The sequence below is a fragment of the Pelophylax lessonae genome (assembly GCF_965119305.1).
Source record: "Pelophylax lessonae genome assembly, chromosome: 5".
Classification (NCBI taxonomy): domain Eukaryota; kingdom Metazoa; phylum Chordata; class Amphibia; order Anura; family Ranidae; genus Pelophylax; species Pelophylax lessonae.
Window position 1 is genome coordinate 554,220,877 of NC_138772.1, and position 18,176 is coordinate 554,239,052.

Sequence of the window (18,176 nt, forward strand, 5' to 3'; positions counted from 1 at the left end):
ATTAGATATGCCCAGTGGCGTTGCTATGGTGGTGTGAGACCCTCCAGAGGGGTGACACTATCAAGTAGGAAGTGATGTCTGACTGCGAAGGTGTCGCCCCCCTTTAGGGCCAGATTTATGTAGGGGCTATTGGAGCTGCAGCTCCAGGCCCCTAACTAATATAGGCCCAGCCACCCAAAAACTTCCCCCTGGCACCGCCACTGGCTGCAGATGCCCACCACTGCCCAGTGTCCACTGCTGTAAAAATGATTGGTTGCTAGGACCTCCTAGCATCCTAGCAACCAATCAACAGCAAACGCAGGCCTCAACAGAGGAGGAGGATGTAACTTTCTTATTCCTGCTCCGTCATTGAGTGCCCTGTCTCCCGCTTCTGCAGACAACTGAACCAGCTAAGGTGAGCAGGACCCAGGACTGAGGACGTGTGACTGTCTAGTAATGAGAGAATGAGAGAGAGGGCACAGACTCTGGTAGTGGCAGTGTGTGAGTGCCGCACTGCAGAAGCCAGGGAGAGAGGGTGTCCTCTCCTGCAGTGCAGTCATGCTCAGTCATGCTGTGTGTGGTGGAATGGGGAGCAGCTGAAAAATGGCATCCCAGCCTGCTATGACAAAAATTATTGGGGGGGAAAGGGGTGGTGGCACCAACCCTAGTAACTCCTCTGGATATACCATGACCTGGATAAATGAGAACCTTCACATGTGGACTATCCCCTTCAGTCCTCCCTCTGGGATGAATTCATGCTCCAGCAACTGAACCTACCTGAGGTCTTCTTGCACCAGGTTCTGTGTAGTTCCCCCGTTGCTGTGTTCAGTTCTCCATACTGTCTTTCTTCTGTACAGAGAGAAGAATTGTCCTCCGTATAAAGTATTTGCTTCCTCTTCTTGCACTGGGCTCCTTATATCCTTCTCCTTGGGGTGACGAGTGGTGTGACAGCTTCCTAAAAATATCTACACTCCTCCTTGATTTGCCTAAACATAACTTTACTGAGCAGGATAATTGCTTTATGATTATAATGTAGGTCATCTATAACCCAACTAACAACTATTGCCCAACTAAAGGGATCCCTACTGCAATGTATGACATTTGTTCTTGAGTTTAGATATACTTTAACTAGTTCAGCTCTTTGGATGTGCATGGTACGCCTAGAGAGTGAACAGGTAAAACCAGGTTCACAGCTCTGGAGCCGCCCCATCACTATTGACTGATGCATGATGCCCCTTCCACTGTGCTTGCAAGTGGTTTCCCGGGTCTCCCGTTACTCGTAGGACCACAACATCTACAGCCAGGATAGCAAGTGGGAGGGGACCGAGGAACATACGTTCCCCCATCTCCTCTGAAGCACTGTGAACCACACAGCCCTGAGCACTTCCAGTTCAGAGCTGTCAAAATCCCAGCCAGGAAGCTGGGTGATGTCTCCCCTGCTCTGGGAGAGTAGGGGTTTAATAAGACCCTCTGATGTCTCCCCTGCCCTATGACATGAGGGGTTTATTAGGACCCTTGACTTGTTCCCTGCCCTGGGACATTGGGGGTTTAATAAGAACCCTAAAGTGTTCCTTGCCTTGGGACATTAGAGGTTTAATAGGACCCATGATGTGTTCCCTGCCCTGGGACATTAGAGGTTTAATATGACCCCCGATGTGTTCCGTTCCCTGGGACATAAGGGGTTTAATAAGACCCCTGAAGTGTTCCTTGTCCTGGGAAAATAGGCATTTAATAAGACCCCTGGATGTCTCCCTATGCCCTGTGAAATTAGGGGTTAAATAGGACCCTTGATGTGATCCCTGTCCTGGGACATTAGGTGTTTAGTAAGACCCGTGATGTGTTCCTTGCTCTCGGACATAAGGGGATAATGAGACCCCTGATGTTTCCCCTGCCCGGTGGCATTAGGGGTTTAATAAGACCCCTGATATCTCCTCTACCTTGTGACATTAGGGGTTTAACAAGACCCCTTATGTGTTCCCTACCCTGGGACATAGGGGGTTTAATAAGACTCCTGAAGTGTTCCTTGCCCTGGGACAATAGGGGTTTATTAAAACCCCTGGATGTCCCCCCATGCCCTGTGACATTAGGGGTTAAATAGGACCCTTGATGTGATCCCTGTCCTGGGACATTAGGTGTTTAGTAAGACCCTTGATGTGGTCCTTGCTCTGGGACATTAGGGTTTTACTAACACCCATAATGTGTCCCCTGCCCGGTGGCATTAGGGGTTTAATAAGACCCCTGATGTCTCCCCTACCTTGTGACATTATATGTTTAATAAGACTCCTAAAGTTTCCCCTGCCCTGGCATATTAGGGGTTTAATAAGACTCCTGGTTTGTTCCCTTCCTTTGGAAATTAGGGGTTTAATATGTGTTCCCTGCCCTGGGACATTAGAGGTTTAATAAGACCCCTAAAGTTTCCCCTGCTTGGGCATATTAGGGGTTTAAAAAGATCCCTGATGTGTTCCCTGCCCTGGAAAATTTGGGGTTTAATAAGACCCCCAATGTGTTCCCTGCCCTAGGACATTAGGGGTTTAATAGGACCTCTGATGTCTCCCCTGCCCTGGGACATATGAGGTTTGATAAGACCCCCGATGTGTTCCCTGCCCTGGGATATTAGGGGTTTAATAGAACTCCTGATGTCCCCCTTTCCCTGGGACATTAAGGGATTAATAACACCCTTGATGTGTTCCCTGCCCGGGGACATTAGGGTTTTATTTAGACCCCCTGATGTCTCCCTTGCCCCGGGACATTAGGGATTTAATAAGACCCCTGTTGTCTCCCCTGTCCTGTGACATTAGTGGGTTTAATAGGACCCCTGATGTCTCTCCTGCCCTGGGGCATTAGAGGTTTAATAGGACCCCTGATGTGTTCCCTTTCCTGGGACATTAGGGGTTTAATAAGACTCTTCATGTTTTCCCTGCCCTGGGACATTAGGGTTTTGATAAGACCCTCTGATGTCTCCCCTGCTCTGAGACAGTAGGGGTTTAATAAAACCCCTGATGTCTCCCCTACCTTGTTGGGGGTTTAATAAGACCCCTGATGTCTCCATAAAGAGTCACTGTCACCTGCCCAATGCTATCAAATAGAGGACTTGTTAGCCCGCTTGTGATAGCAAAAAAATTAAAGTGGTTGTAAACCCTTACATAATCCCAGTGAAGTGACTGGCCTCAGGTGACACATAGAGATTAAACAAATCCTCCTATAAAAGTTGTACCTGTCTATCCTCAGTCTTCTCTTCTCTTCTCTTCATCTGTTCCAAATGCTGGATTTTAAAGCTTGTTTTAGAGTTCAGCTAAAAGGGGATGGAGAACTAAAATTACACCCTGCAGATCTCTGCAGGAGATCTCTTAGAACTGATTGGAGGGAAGAGACACACCCCCATTACACAGCACACAGGAACAGAGTAGAGGCTGTCCATCTGCTGGAGGTCCCTCCCCTGTCACCATTTTTCTCTTGGTGTCAGGAAATCTTTTCATAAGTGACTCATGCAGATAACAGAGGAAGGAGGCAGCAGACAGATATAACACTTAGTGCTTTTAACTGGGACAAGTACACACTATAGAGGGATATGCTTTGTTCACATTTCCTATCGGAAGTTTACAATCACTTTAAATGAAAAAAAAATTGAGCATGTGCATGTAACGCAGCCTGCTCTCCTCCAATGATCGGACTTGTCCTGACACCCCTCCCCCCCTCACAGCCTTTCACTGGGAAGATCAGTGTGCTGCTGTTTCTCCTCCCCTAGCTGCTATGCAGCTGAGAACAGAGGGTATGTGATCACTAATTCAAAAAAAGGGGGGAAAAAATCTAAGTCCTGGAAGTCGAGGATGACTCCTGGACGATTCCTGAAAAAAGATAGTGCCATCCTCCTGGATACAAAAGCAGATAAAGGCATTGTCTGATAGATGACAGGTCCACTTTAACTTTTACAGCACAGTGGATTCCCGGAACAGGGATAGGCAGCAGCATTTTTGAAATTGTTGCATTAGGTGTTTTTTTTTATGACACTATTATGCAAAACGTGTTTGGTGATGAGGAATCTATTTGGATGCCAGACTGGGGATCTGAATGACACATGGAGGAATGTTTTTTACTATATTACATGTCCACTAAAAAAATGCAAAATACGGGGAAGTCTCAGCAATGTCTGACTTTTTTTCTAAAGTGGAGCTGTCATGAGCTTTAATTTGCAGGTGAATGACAGGAGAAATATTTAGCACTGCTCTGGGTTGACAACAAGCTCCTGCACACCTTCCGGCCAGTAGGGGGTGACAAGTTTGTCCTGCTGTACACAAAGTGGGCACAAAAAAATGTGTCCTATACAATATACTGCGGTCTTTCACTGGTAGGGATGAGCCGAAACCGGTACAGAGTAGTAGGGATGGGCGAACAGTTCGGACCGAGCATGAGTTTGGGCCGAACATTGGCTGTTCACCCGTTCGATGAACACCCGAACTATCGGGGTGTTCAACCATTTGTTCGGCACACCGAATTACCACAATGCACTGCGCCCCCACACCATAGTTGCCAACATTTGAAAAAAATTTCCAGGGACACTTTGCAGCGCAGCTATCAATTACTTACCACACCCACTTCCCTGAAGCTCTGCCCACGCCGCATAATTAATCTCCGCCTACTTATCATCAGATTATAGGGTCTACTTCATAAAGAGAGAATTACAGGAAATTGAAAAGGAAATTGAAAACTTGAGGCCAAAGTAGCAGAGTTGGAATAATTCTCCCATTCAGCTGCACTACTTCTGCCTAAAGTTTAAAATTCTCATCACAATTCCCTGCAATTCTGAAGTGTGAAATGTGCTCAGGTGTGACCATAAAATGTAATATGGAAATATAAATAAATTGCAAGGTGTAAATAAGTATGATTATACTATCTGGTATAATTAGGTTTTATCGTACTTATTTACACCTTGCACTTTATTTATATTTCCATATTACATTTTTTGTATGGTCACACCTGAGCACATTTCACACTTTATTCACCTGTCTTTGAATTCAGCCCTCTGTAGGGTGATAATTTTCATTTACATAAAACAATGTGGCATCCTTTCCTTCCTAACACATTACCCAGTCCATACCAGTATAGATCCTAACACATTCCCCAGTCCATACCAGTATAGATCCTAACACATTACCAAGTCCATACCAGTATAGATCCTAACACATTACCCAGTCCATACCAGTATAGATCCTAACACATTGCCCAGTCCATACCAGTATAGATATCCAGCATGAGATTTTTCCCGTTGAGGATTGAGGTCTGTTTTCATTTTTTTGAGCAATATATATATATATATATATATATATATATATGCACACACATACACGGATATGTACACACATTTATCTAGAGCTAGAAAACTATATATATGTATCAATTAACAGGTGTAAAAATTATATCTATAAAAAAACATTATTAATAGTAGTAATTAATGGAGTGTGAGGCCTCCAGCTTGTCGGAAGGTGCTCTGCCTCCCCCTGCTGGCGGATTTTGAAAAGTGCACCATGCTGACACCCTGCCTCCGGTGACACGTTAAATTTGCGACAGACGGGAAGAGTGAGCGGGCACAGAGAGAGAGACAACCTGCTGCCAGAACTACAACACCTAGCTGGGGTGAGAGCGACACTGTGTGGCACAAAATAAAAAAAATAAATAAATAATAATTTACATTGTCCCTGATTAACAGGGACAATGTAAATTACCCGGGACAGGCTCCTATTTGCCGGGGTCACTGTACCCCCCAAAGATTGTGTTCACTGCACCCCACAAAGATTCTGTTCACTGTACCCCACAAAGATTGTGTTCACTGCACCCCAAAAAGATTGTGTTCACTGCACCCCAAAAAGGATGTTGTTCACTGCACCCCAAAAAGGATGTTGTTCACTCCACCCCAAAAAGATTGTGTTCACTGCACCCCACAAAGATTGTGTTCACTGCACCCCAAAAAGATTGTGTTCACTGCACCCCAAAAATGATTTTGTTCACTGCACCCCAAAAAGGATTTTGTTCACTGCACCCCAAAAAGGATGTTGTTCACTCCACCCCAAAAAGATTGTGTTCACTGCACCCCAAAAAGATTGTGTTCACTGCACCCCACAAAGGATTTTGTTCACTGCACCCCAAAAAGATTGTGTTCACTGCACCCCAAAAAGGATGTTGTTCACTGCACCCCAAAAAGGATTTTGTTCACTGCACCCCAAAAAGATTGTGTTCACTGCACCCCACAAAGGATTTTGTTCACTGCACCCCACAAAGATTGTGTTCACTGCACACCAAAAAGGATTGTGTTCACTGCACCCCAAAAAGATTTTGTTCACTGCACCCCAAAAAGATTGTGTTCACTGCAGCCCAAAAAGATTGTGTTCACTGCAGCCCAAAAAGATTGTGTTCACTGCACCCCAAAAAGATTGTGTTCACTGCAGCTCACACACAGAAAAATGGATGTGGATCACTGACACCTGCCTATCTCCAATCCCACACCACACAGCAATATCGATTGTAGTTTGTAGAACACAGTTTCCCTAAAATTCAGCAGACTCTGTCCCTAACAGGATTGAGAAGAGATCGTAGATCAGGATTGAGTGCAGATTCACCCCACCCCCCACACAGCAATATCGATTGTAGTTTGTAGAAGACACTGACCCTATAATTCAGCAGACTCTATCCCTAAAATGCCTACAACTCGCCCTGCCTAAAACACTCCGACCTGTCCCTCAATTCTATCCGGACACAAATGGTTTTTTCCTGCCTATCTTTCCCTAATCAGCAGCCAGCACATTGATGTGTGCTCTGTCCCTTAGCTAAGCAGCAGAATGACGCTGCTGCGGCGGCTGCCTCGAACTTATAAAGACTTGGTCACATGCTTCAGACGGCCAATCACAGCTACTAAGACATTTGCAGGCATGGCTGGGATGGCTTAAGGCACACCAGTTAAATGATTGTTGATTGGCTGTTGAAAGCCCGCCATGAAAAGAGCGCCAAAGCATGCAAAACCCGGAAATAAAACGACCGAACACGGATTTTTTTTTGAGCAATATATATATATATATATATATATATATATATATATATGCACACACATACACGGATATGTACACACATTTATCTAGAGCTAGAAAACTATATATATGTATCAATTAACAGGTGTAAAAATTATATCTATAAAAAAACATTATTAATAGTAGTAATTAATGGAGTGTGAGGCCTCCAGCTTGTCGGAAGGTGCTCTGCCTCCCCCTGCTGGCGGATTTTGAAAAGTGCACCATGCTGACACCCTGCCTCCGGTGACACGTTAAATTTGCGACAGACGGGAAGAGTGAGCGGGCACAGAGAGAGAGACAACCTGCTGCCAGAACTACAACACCTAGCTGGGGTGAGAGCGACACTGTGTGGCACAAAATAAAAAAAATAAATAAATAATAATTTACATTGTCCCTGATTAACAGGGACAATGTAAATTACCCGGGACAGGCTCCTATTTGCCGGGATTGTCCCGGGAAAAAACGGGACAGTTGGCAGGTATGCCACATAGTGCATTAGAAGTCCTGATTGGCTGAAGCAATGAAAGCTTTGCCCAATCAGGGCACATAGAACTGTCAGTCATGATTGGACGCTGTCATGATGACTCCAATCACGACTCATTGTTCTTAGTCCCACCCCATAATATAAAAGTATTATTTCAATAGCCGCCATTTAAAGTGTGATATCGGCATGGTGAGAAATAGAACAGGGCTCTGTTCAGTGCTACTAGTGAGTTAGTGTGCTATAGTGTGCTATTCTGATTCAATCGTCAGTGTACAATATCAGTTTTAATGTGAATTTAGTGATAGGTCAGTCAGTGTGAGTGTAGTGTGACCATTCATTTTTACTTTAGCATTAGTTTATTTTGTCAGGGCTGGTTTACTGCATTATATTTCTGTGCCTTACTGCACATTTAAAGCAGTATATTTCAGTGTGTTATGTGCTGTTTAATGCAGTATATTTAAGTGCATTACTGCATGTTTATTGCAGTATATTTCTCTGCTTTATGGCACATTTAAAGCAATATATTTCAGTGCATTATGTGCCGTTTTAGGCAGTATATTTCAGTACATTACTGTATGTTTTTTGCAGTATATTTCTGTGCATTACTGCACGTTTACTTAGTATATTTCTGTGCGTTACAGCACGTTAAACGCAATATATATTTCTGTGCGTTACTGCACATTTAATGCAGTATATTTCAGTGCGTTATGTGCCATTTAATGCATTATATTTTAGTGCGTTACTGCACGTTTTACGCAGTATATTTCTGTGCATTACTGCACGTTTGACGCAGTATATTTCTGTGCATTGCTGCACGTTTAACGCAGTATTTTTCTGTGCATTAGTGCACGTTTAATGCAGTATATTTCTGTGCGAAACTGCACGTTTAACGCAATACATTTCTGTGCGTTACTGCACATTTAACGCAGTATAATTTAGTGCGTTATGCACCATTTAACGCAGTATATTTCAGTGTGTTAGTGCACATTTAACGCAGTATATTTCTGTGCATTACTGCACATTTAACACAGTATATTTCTGTGCATTGCTGCACGTTTAACGCAGTATTTTTCTGTGCATTAGTGCACGTTTAATGCAGTATATTTCTGTGCGAAACTGCACGTTTAACGCAATACATTTCTGTGCGTTACTGCACATTTAACGCAGTATAATTTAGTGCGTTATGCGCCATTTAACGCAGTATATTTCAGTGTGTTAGTGCACATTTAACGCAGTATATTTCTGTGCATTACTGCACATTTAACTTAGTATATTTCTGTTTGTTTCTGCACGGTTAATGCAATACGTTTCTGTGCGTTACTGCAGGTTTAACGCAGTATATTTCAGTATGTTACATGCCGTTTAATGCAGTATATTTCAGTGCGTTACTGCACATTTAACGCAGTATAATTTAGTGCGTTATGCGCCATTTAACGCAGTATATTTCAGTGTGTTAGTGCACATTTAACGCAGTATATTTCTGTGCATTACTGCACATTTAACTTAGTATATTTCTGTTTGTTTCTGCACGGTTAATGCAATACGTTTCTGTGCGTTACTGCAGGTTTAACGCAGTATATTTCAGTATGTTACATGCCGTTTAATGCAGTATATTTCAGTGCGTTACTGCACATTTAATGCAGTATATTTGTGCGTTACGGCATGTTTAACGCAGTATATTTCAGTGCGTTAGTGCATTTTAAACATAGTATATTTTAGTGCATTACTGCATGTTTAACGCAATATATTTCAGTGCGTTAGTTCACGTTTAAAGCAGTAAATGTCAGTGCGTTACTGCACGTTAAACGTATTACTTTTCAGTGCGCTACTGCACGTTTAACACAGTATATTTCTGTGCATTACTGCAAGTTTAAGGCAGTATACTTCAGTGCGTTACTTTATGTTTATTGCAGTATATTTCTGTGCATTACTGCATGCTTAACGCAGTATATTTCTGTGCATTACTGCACAATTAAGGCAGTATATTTCTGTGCGTTACTGCACATTTAATGCAGTATATTTCAGTGTGTTATGTGCCGTTTAATGCATTATATTTCAGTGTGTTACTGCACATTTTACGCAGTACATTTCTGTGCATTACTGCACGTTTACTTAGTATATTTCTGTGCGTTACAGCACGTTAAACGCAATATATATTTCTGTGCGTTACTGCACATTTAATGCAGTATATTTCAGTGCGTTATGTGCCATTTAATGCATTATATTTTAGTGCGTTACTGCACGTTTTACGCAGTATATTTCTGTGCATTACTGCACGTTTGACGCAGTATATTTCTGTGCATTGCTGCACGTTTAACGCAGTATTTTTCTGTGCATTAGTGCACGTTTAATGCAGTATATTTCTGTGCGAAACTGCACGTTTAACGCAATACATTTCTGTGCGTTACTGCACATTTAACGCAGTATAATTTAGTGCGTTATGCACCATTTAACGCAGTATATTTCAGTGTGTTAGTGCACATTTAACGCAGTATATTTCTGTGCATTACTGCACGTTTAACACAGTATATTTCTGTGCATTGCTGCACGTTTAACGCAGTATTTTTCTGTGCATTAGTGCACGTTTAATGCAGTATATTTCTGTGCGAAACTGCACGTTTAACGCAATACATTTCTGTGCGTTACTGCACATTTAACGCAGTATAATTTAGTGCGTTATGCGCCATTTAACGCAGTATATTTCAGTGTGTTAGTGCACATTTAACGCAGTATATTTCTGTGCATTACTGCACATTTAACTTAGTATATTTCTGTTTGTTTCTGCACGGTTAATGCAATACGTTTCTGTGCGTTACTGCAGGTTTAACGCAGTATATTTCAGTATGTTACATGCCGTTTAATGCAGTATATTTCAGTGCGTTACTGCACATTTAATGCAGTATATTTGTGCGTTACGGCATGTTTAACGCAGTATATTTCAGTGCGTTAGTGCATTTTAAACATAGTATATTTTAGTGCATTACTGCATGTTTAACGCAATATATTTCAGTGCGTTAGTTCACGTTTAAAGCAGTAAATGTCAGTGCGTTACTGCACGTTAAACGTATTACTTTTCAGTGCGCTACTGCACGTTTAACACAGTATATTTCTGTGCATTACTGCAAGTTTAAGGCAGTATACTTCAGTGCGTTACTTTATGTTTATTGCAGTATATTTCTGTGCATTACTGCATGCTTAACGCAGTATATTTCTGTGCATTACTGCACAATTAAGGCAGTATATTTCTGTGCGTTACTGCACATTTAATGCAGTATATTTCAGTGTGTTATGTGCCGTTTAATGCATTATATTTCAGTGTGTTACTGCACATTTTACGCAGTACATTTCTGTGCATTACTGCACGTTTAATGCAGTATATTTCTATGCATTACTGAACGTTTAACGCAGTATTTTTCCTGTGCGTTACTGCACGTTTAATGCAGTAGATTTCTGTGTGTTACTGCACGTTTAACGCAATATATTTCTGTGTGTTACTGCACATTTAATGCAGTATATTTTAGTGTATTTTGCGCCTTTTAATGCAGTTTATTTCAGTGCATTAGTACATGTTTCACGCAGTATCTTTTAGTGCATTACTGCACATTTAACGCAGTATATTTCAGTACGGTACTGCACGTTTATACGCAATATATTTCTGTGCGTTAATGCACCTTTAACACAATATATTTCTGTGCATTAGTGCACGTTTAACGCAGTATATTTTAGTGCATTACTGCACGTTTAACACAGTATATTTCTGTGTGTTACTGCACGGTTAATGCAATACATTTCTGTGCATTACTGCACGTTTAACACAGTGTATTTCAGTGCGTTAGTACACATTTTACCCATTATGTTTCTGTGCGTTACTGCACGTTTAACACAGTATATTTGTGCGCTACTGCACATCTAACGCAGTATATTTCAGTGCGTTAGTGCATTTTTAACGTAGTTTATTTTAGTGCATTACTGTACATTTAACACAGAATATTTCAGTGCGTTAGTTCATGTTTAACACAGTATATTTCAGTGTTTTACTGCACGTTTAACATAGTATTTTTCAGTACGTTACTGCACGTTTAACACAGTATATTTCTGTGCATTACTGCAAGTTTAATGTAGTATATTGTAGTGTGTCAGCACCGTTTTTCTGCAGTATATTGAATTGTTTCAGTGGAGTGTGTCTGTGTAGTGAGTTTAAGTGCACCAAACACCACTTTCCATTGATTAAAGTGCATACACTTACACATTTCCACATCTTTATTACATTTCGTTAATAAGCAATACCCCCCCCCCCCCCCCATCATGTCTGGGAGGCCAAGAAGGAGAGGCAGACATTCCCATGTCACTGTGAGAGGGCCAGCAGTGTATGTGTCCACAGGCAAAGATGGATGTGGTCAGTCTTCAGGCAGGGCATCATTTCCTCTGTTTAGTGATGTTGCCCATGCTGTCCAGCCACAGCATGCAGAGGAGGTGTTGGACTGGCTTACTAAACTATCCTCATCCTCCAACACCCAAGCCAAGTGCGCAGTCCACTGAAGCAGCCAGAGTGGCTAAATCTGCCTCCTTTTATATTAAAAAAGAATAGCGCACACATGCAAAAGAAATGACTATCAAATATGGAGACAATCCATAAATAAAAATGGGGATTTAGTCCCACCATATGGCCATATCGTGCTCAAGCCCACCACTGCGTCAAAGTACCCCATTATCAGTGGGTCCTACACTACCCCTTTTTTATGGATAGTGTAGGACCCACTGATAATGGGGTACTTTGACGCAGTGGTGGGCTTGAGCACGATATGGCCATATGGTGGGACTAAATCCCCATTTTTATTTATGGATTGTCTCCATATTTGATAGTCATTTCTTTTGCATGTGTGCGCTATTCTTTTTTAATATACATGTTGCTTGGTCCATAGCTGCACTGGCTTTAGATATACATGTTCAGGGTTTACTCCCCCATTTTTTTCTTGTTTATTATGTATTCGGTCTGACCAGACTTCTGGGGTTGAGCATCCCACCCCCCACACACACCTGTACTCTATCAGAGTCCACTATCAAGTAGATATAGGAGGAGTCCTTTGTAGTGCATTAGCACATCTATCCTAGCAAGGAGTGTTGTCTCCAAGGGTTAGAGAGGCTGGATTCACCCCTTTTTTATGGATAGTGTAGGACCCACTGATAATGGGGTACTTTGACGCAGTGGTGGGCTTGAGCACGATATGGCCATATGGTGGGACAAAATCCCCATTTTTATTTATGGATTGTCTCCATATTTGATAGTCATTTCTTTTGCATGTGTGCGCTATTCTTTTTTAATATACATGTTGCTTGGTCCATAGCTGCACTGGCTTTAGATATACATGTTCAGGGTTTGCTCCCCCATTTTTTTCTTGTTTATTATGTATTCAGTCTGACCAGACTTCTGGGGTTGAGCATCCCACCCCCCACACACACCTGTACTCTATCAGAGTCCACTATCAAGTAGATATAGGAGGAGTCCTTTGTAGTGCATTAGCACATCTATCCTAGCAAGGAGTGTTGTCTCCAAGGGTTAGAGAGGCTGGATTCACCCCTTTTTTATGGATAGTGTAGGACCCACTGATAATGGGGTACTTTGACGCAGTGGTGGGCTTGAGCACGATATGGCCATATGGTGGGACTAAATCCCCATTTTATTTATGGATTGTCTCCATATTTGATAGTCATTTCTTTTGCATGTGTGCGCTATTCTTTTTTAATATACATGTTGCTTGGTCCATAGCTGCACTGGCTTTAGATATACATGTTCAGGGTTTGCTCCCCCATTTTTTTCTTGTTTATTAAATCTGCCTCCTTGTCCACAACTATTCCTTCCATAGCCCCAGCATCAGGCATGGAGGAGTCATCTTACTTATTTGATTACAGCGTCAGCCACTTGCTTCCTGATGATGCACAGCCACAGTTGAGGAAGGTAAGAACATGAGCCTATAGAGAGGGGAGAACACTGGTACACAAATTGGCAGTCATTGTCCCCCTTCCGCAGCGTATTGCCAATTTGTCGCAAGTGATAATGAGGATGGAGGAGATGATGATGATGAGATCACTGACACGACTTGGGTGCCGGATAGAGCAGAGGAGGAAAGTGAGGGTGAGGTACAACCCCAACGGGGCAGCCATCCTGGAAGAGTAGAGAGCAGCCACCCTATTCCATCACATTGTGGAGCTGTTATCTCTCAGCCCACGGCCCACCGCTCAGGTGTCTGGGCCTGTTTTAGCACATGTGCAGCCGATCGCACTGTTGTAATTTGCAAACTTTGTCTCAAGCACATCAAGCGTGGAAAAAACACCAGCCATTTGGGTACCACATGCTTGACAAGGCCTTTAACCTTCCACCACTTAGCTCATTGGCAAGAGCCCCTGAAAGCCACACAAAAGGGACGCAATTCTGTTCCTCCTCCTTACTCACCTCAGTCTACCCCGCTATACCTCATGACCTCTCAGCAGCCTCCACTGACAGGGATGATGGTGTAGTGCAGAGTGTGCCAGGTACTTGCAGCACATGTGCCAGTAGCACACTACCAGCTGTAGACTGTAGCCAGAAAATTTCTCTGCATCCACCTGCTGCAGCAAAAAAAATACAGTCACTGCCACCCACATGCCCAGCCTCTAAATGCAAGCTTGTCAAAGCTGCTGGCTTTACAACTCCTGCCTTTCTGTCTGGTGGATTCGGCCCCCTTCCATGAATTTGCAGAATGTGCTGTACCACAATGGCAGGTTTCCAGTCGCTATTTATTTTCACGTAAGGCCATTCCAGCTCTATATCATCACGTGGAAGGCAACATTGTGGCATCGTTGGGCAAGGCAGTCAGCCGCAAAGTCTACGTTACCGCTGACACATGGTCCAGCAAGCATGGTCAGGGACGATATATTTCGTTCACAGCACACTGGGTAACTCTGCTTGCAACTTGGAAGGCTCAGTGCTGCTGCTTGTTGTGTCGCCACGTCTCCATACAGTTAGTGGTAATGATGCAAGATTTGTCAGCTCTACTCCCTCCTCCTCCTTCATGCCTTTCTCTGCTGAATTGTCCTATGAACCACAAGTACCCCCTAAGCGTTCAAGGGGCTATTCAATGAGTCAGGCTAAAAAGGTGCCATGTAGTGCTTCTGCTGGTGTGTCTAGGGGACAGGAACCACACCGGAGCAGAGATTCTTGCAGCTCTGCAGAGGCAGGCCCAGAGGTGGTTCAGGCCATGCCAGATGGAGCCAGAAATGGTGGTTTTTGATAATGGCACGAACCTCATGTCCGCTCTTAGACAGGGAAAATTGACACATGGACCATGCCTGGCACATGTCCTCAATTTGGTGGTGCAGCGTTTCTTAAATAGGTACCCAGAGTTGGAAGATCTCCTAAAGAAGGCCAGAAGAGTCTGTAGCCATTTCAGGCAGTCATACACTGAAATTTAGTGGGAATTCCACCTGCCCATAAACCGCCTGATTTGTGACACGCCCACCAGGTGGAAATCGACTTTGGCAATGCTGCAGCGGCTGCACATGCAGCAGAGGGCCGTCAATGAGTACCTGCGTGAGTATGGCACAACGACATGCTCAGGCCAGCTCAGTTTTTTTTCCCCACGCCAATGACTGCTGATAAAGGATCCATTCACTGTACTTTCACCATTTGTGGAGGCCGCAAGGATGGTGAGCCTTAACAAGGCATACATCAGTGACACAATCGCTGTCGTGTTCCTGCTGAAGCATACTCTTCATGGCATTATTTACAGGGCAGTCAGGGCAGAGCAGCAAGAGGAGGACTTCCTTTCCTCTCAAGGCCCACTTTATGCAGACACCATTCTCCCAACACCACAAAACAAACAAGAAGAGAGGGAGAGGAGGAGAAATCTGGTTTTGGAGGCATTGAAGAAGAAGAAGACATACGTTAAACCTTAAGAGATGGTTTTCCATCCCCAGAACCCTTGGCAGCAGTAAGTGGCTGGAAGGAGGCAGTTCCAGATACTGTAATCCTCAGTGACCCTGAAGAGTCTGCTTCTCATGCCTCTGCAAACTTCCACCCCCTTCACTCTGCCCAGAGGTGGCGGGGAGAGGTAGAGGTGGCGGGGATGGAGATTTTTGCAGCGCCATTCCACCGATTTCTTCAGCATTGGGCGGGGGGGGGAGAGGAGGAAGGGGGGAGAGGAGGAGGGGGGAAGAGGAGGAGGGGGGGGGGAGAGAGGAGGGAGAAGGAGGGGGGAAGAGAAGGAGGGGGAGAGAGGAGGAGGAGGGGGGATGAGGAGGGGGGAGAGGAGGAAGAGGAGGGAGATGGAGGGAGGAGAAGTGGGGAGAGGAGGGGGAGAGGAGGAGGAGGAGGAAGGGGGGAGGGGGAGAGGAGGGGAAGAGGGGGGAGGAGGAGGAGTGGGGATAACATCACACATTTGAGAGATCACACATATGTCATATATATATATATATATATATATATATATATATATATATATATATATATATATACAGTGATACCTCGGTTCACGAACTTAATTTGTGAACTGACTCTGGTCGCGAACCAAATTGGTCGTGAATCGAGGCACATTTTCCCATAGGGTTCAATGTAAATCTGGTTAATCCGTTCTGAACTTTTTTGTTTTTGTTTTTGAAGCACAAAAATATGAAAAAAATTACAATACACATTAGTACAGTAGAGTAATGTATAAAGAGAGAACACTAACCTTGCTTAAGATGACTTCTGGCATGGAGGAAGGTAGGTAGGAGGCTGTGAAATATAGTACAGTAGTACAGTACTGTATGTGCTAAAAAGCACACCAAAAAGCAAAAAGTGTCTTCACAGTACTCACAGTACTTCTTTCTGTGTCTCTTCTTCTCTCCACGATCTTCCTACAGGAAGTCACGACCATGTGACAGCCTGGAAATAGCATTAAAATGGCCACACCTCCTGTTCATGAACTGAATCGGAGTTCGTGAACCGGAGCATATCTTTATGAACTTTTCTATTCGTGAACCGAGTTGTTCGTGAACAGAAGCGTTCGTGAACCGAGGTATCACTGTACATACACACTATACAGTCAGTTATAGAATCTCAATGTGTTTTTCATTGTTCACTTACCACCAGGGCTTGGCTCTGCTCTGCTGCCAATGGTTCTCTCTCTTCAGGCACAGGCCCTACCTCGGGGCTACCACTAAGGAAAGTTAGGCAGCCATGCTTCTCCAGCTGTGTCTCTCACACACACACACACCTCCTAGCAGGGCTGGTGCCAGGACTTTTACCAACCTAGGCGAAACCTAATTTTGCCCCCCCTTCGCCTCCGCCCCTGACTCCACCCAGTTTGCCCTGCCCATGTATATCCCACCTTTTAAAGACTGCTACCATTTTGGTGGTGAAGTCAGTTACCGGCCCGGCACATGGTACGCATGCAGCGTATGTAGGATCCTGGAGGTGGTGGGGATGGAGCTTTTTGCGGCACCTCTCCACCTATTTCTTCAGCTGTGGTTGCCAGGCCTGCACCTGTATGCCTCTGGACCCGGCTGGAGGACCCAGAAGAAGTGGTGTCAATAGGGTTGGTGTCCCCTGGTGCAAGAAAACATGGTGTTAACAACACCGACCCCCCCCCCCCCCCCCGCTGGCCTGCCACAGTGCTTTGTCCAGCCGTTGCAGACTTAAAGAGGTTGTAAACCGAGAAAAACATTTTTTTTCTTTACATCCTGAAAGAGAAAGACATAATGAGCTAGTATGCATCGCATACTAGCTCATTATCAAATACTTACCTTAGAACGAGCCCCCGCCGTGCCGCTCTCTTACCTCTATGACGGGCGACATGTCCAGTCGCCAGTCTTCCGGGATCGTGGCATCGGGCCATCTGATTGGCTGGAGCCGCGGTGACGTCACTCCACCGCACAATCGGCCGTTCCTTCAGAGCGCATGCGCCAGTGACGTCACTGGCTGCATGAAATGTAAATATCTCCTAAACGGTACATGTTTAGGAGATATTTACAGTACCTATAGGTAAGCCTTATCATAGGTCTTATCATAGGCTTACCTATAGGTACAAGTGTCAGAGGAGGGTTTACTTCCTCTTTTAAAAACATAAAACATAAAAGTATCAATGCTTACAGAGAAATGCTGGATTATTTCATACGCAATACAATGAAACGACAACCATGCTGCCACACAGGTCCATTATATTGTATATACATATACACCTTTGTTCACAACAAACTCAGCTAGCCAGCTATGAATAAATATAATAATTATTATAATTATTCGTAGCTGGTTTGTTGTGATTTGAGATTTGTAATAAACAGCATAAAATATTAATAATACTGTGTGCATGTTTGATTACTTTAAGACTATCAAGAATATTATACTAGACCCTGATAAATGACATGTCTGTGGCCCCTGATAAATGACATGTCTGTGGCCCCTGATAAATGACACAACAGTGGCCCCTCCATTGATCGTGCAGGCCTTTCCTTCGCTGTTTTGGAACACTGAAAAGTTTTATTCTTACCTGTTTCCTCGATGCGATTGGCTGACGGGTGGACAGAAGGCATGGCCACCCACAGTGCCTTCACCTATACAAAGCAATGAGAGGGAGGTGTGTCCAGGGTGTAGTGGTGAGGCCGCCTTGCAGCCAATCCGAGTGGATTTCCAGTGACTGTAG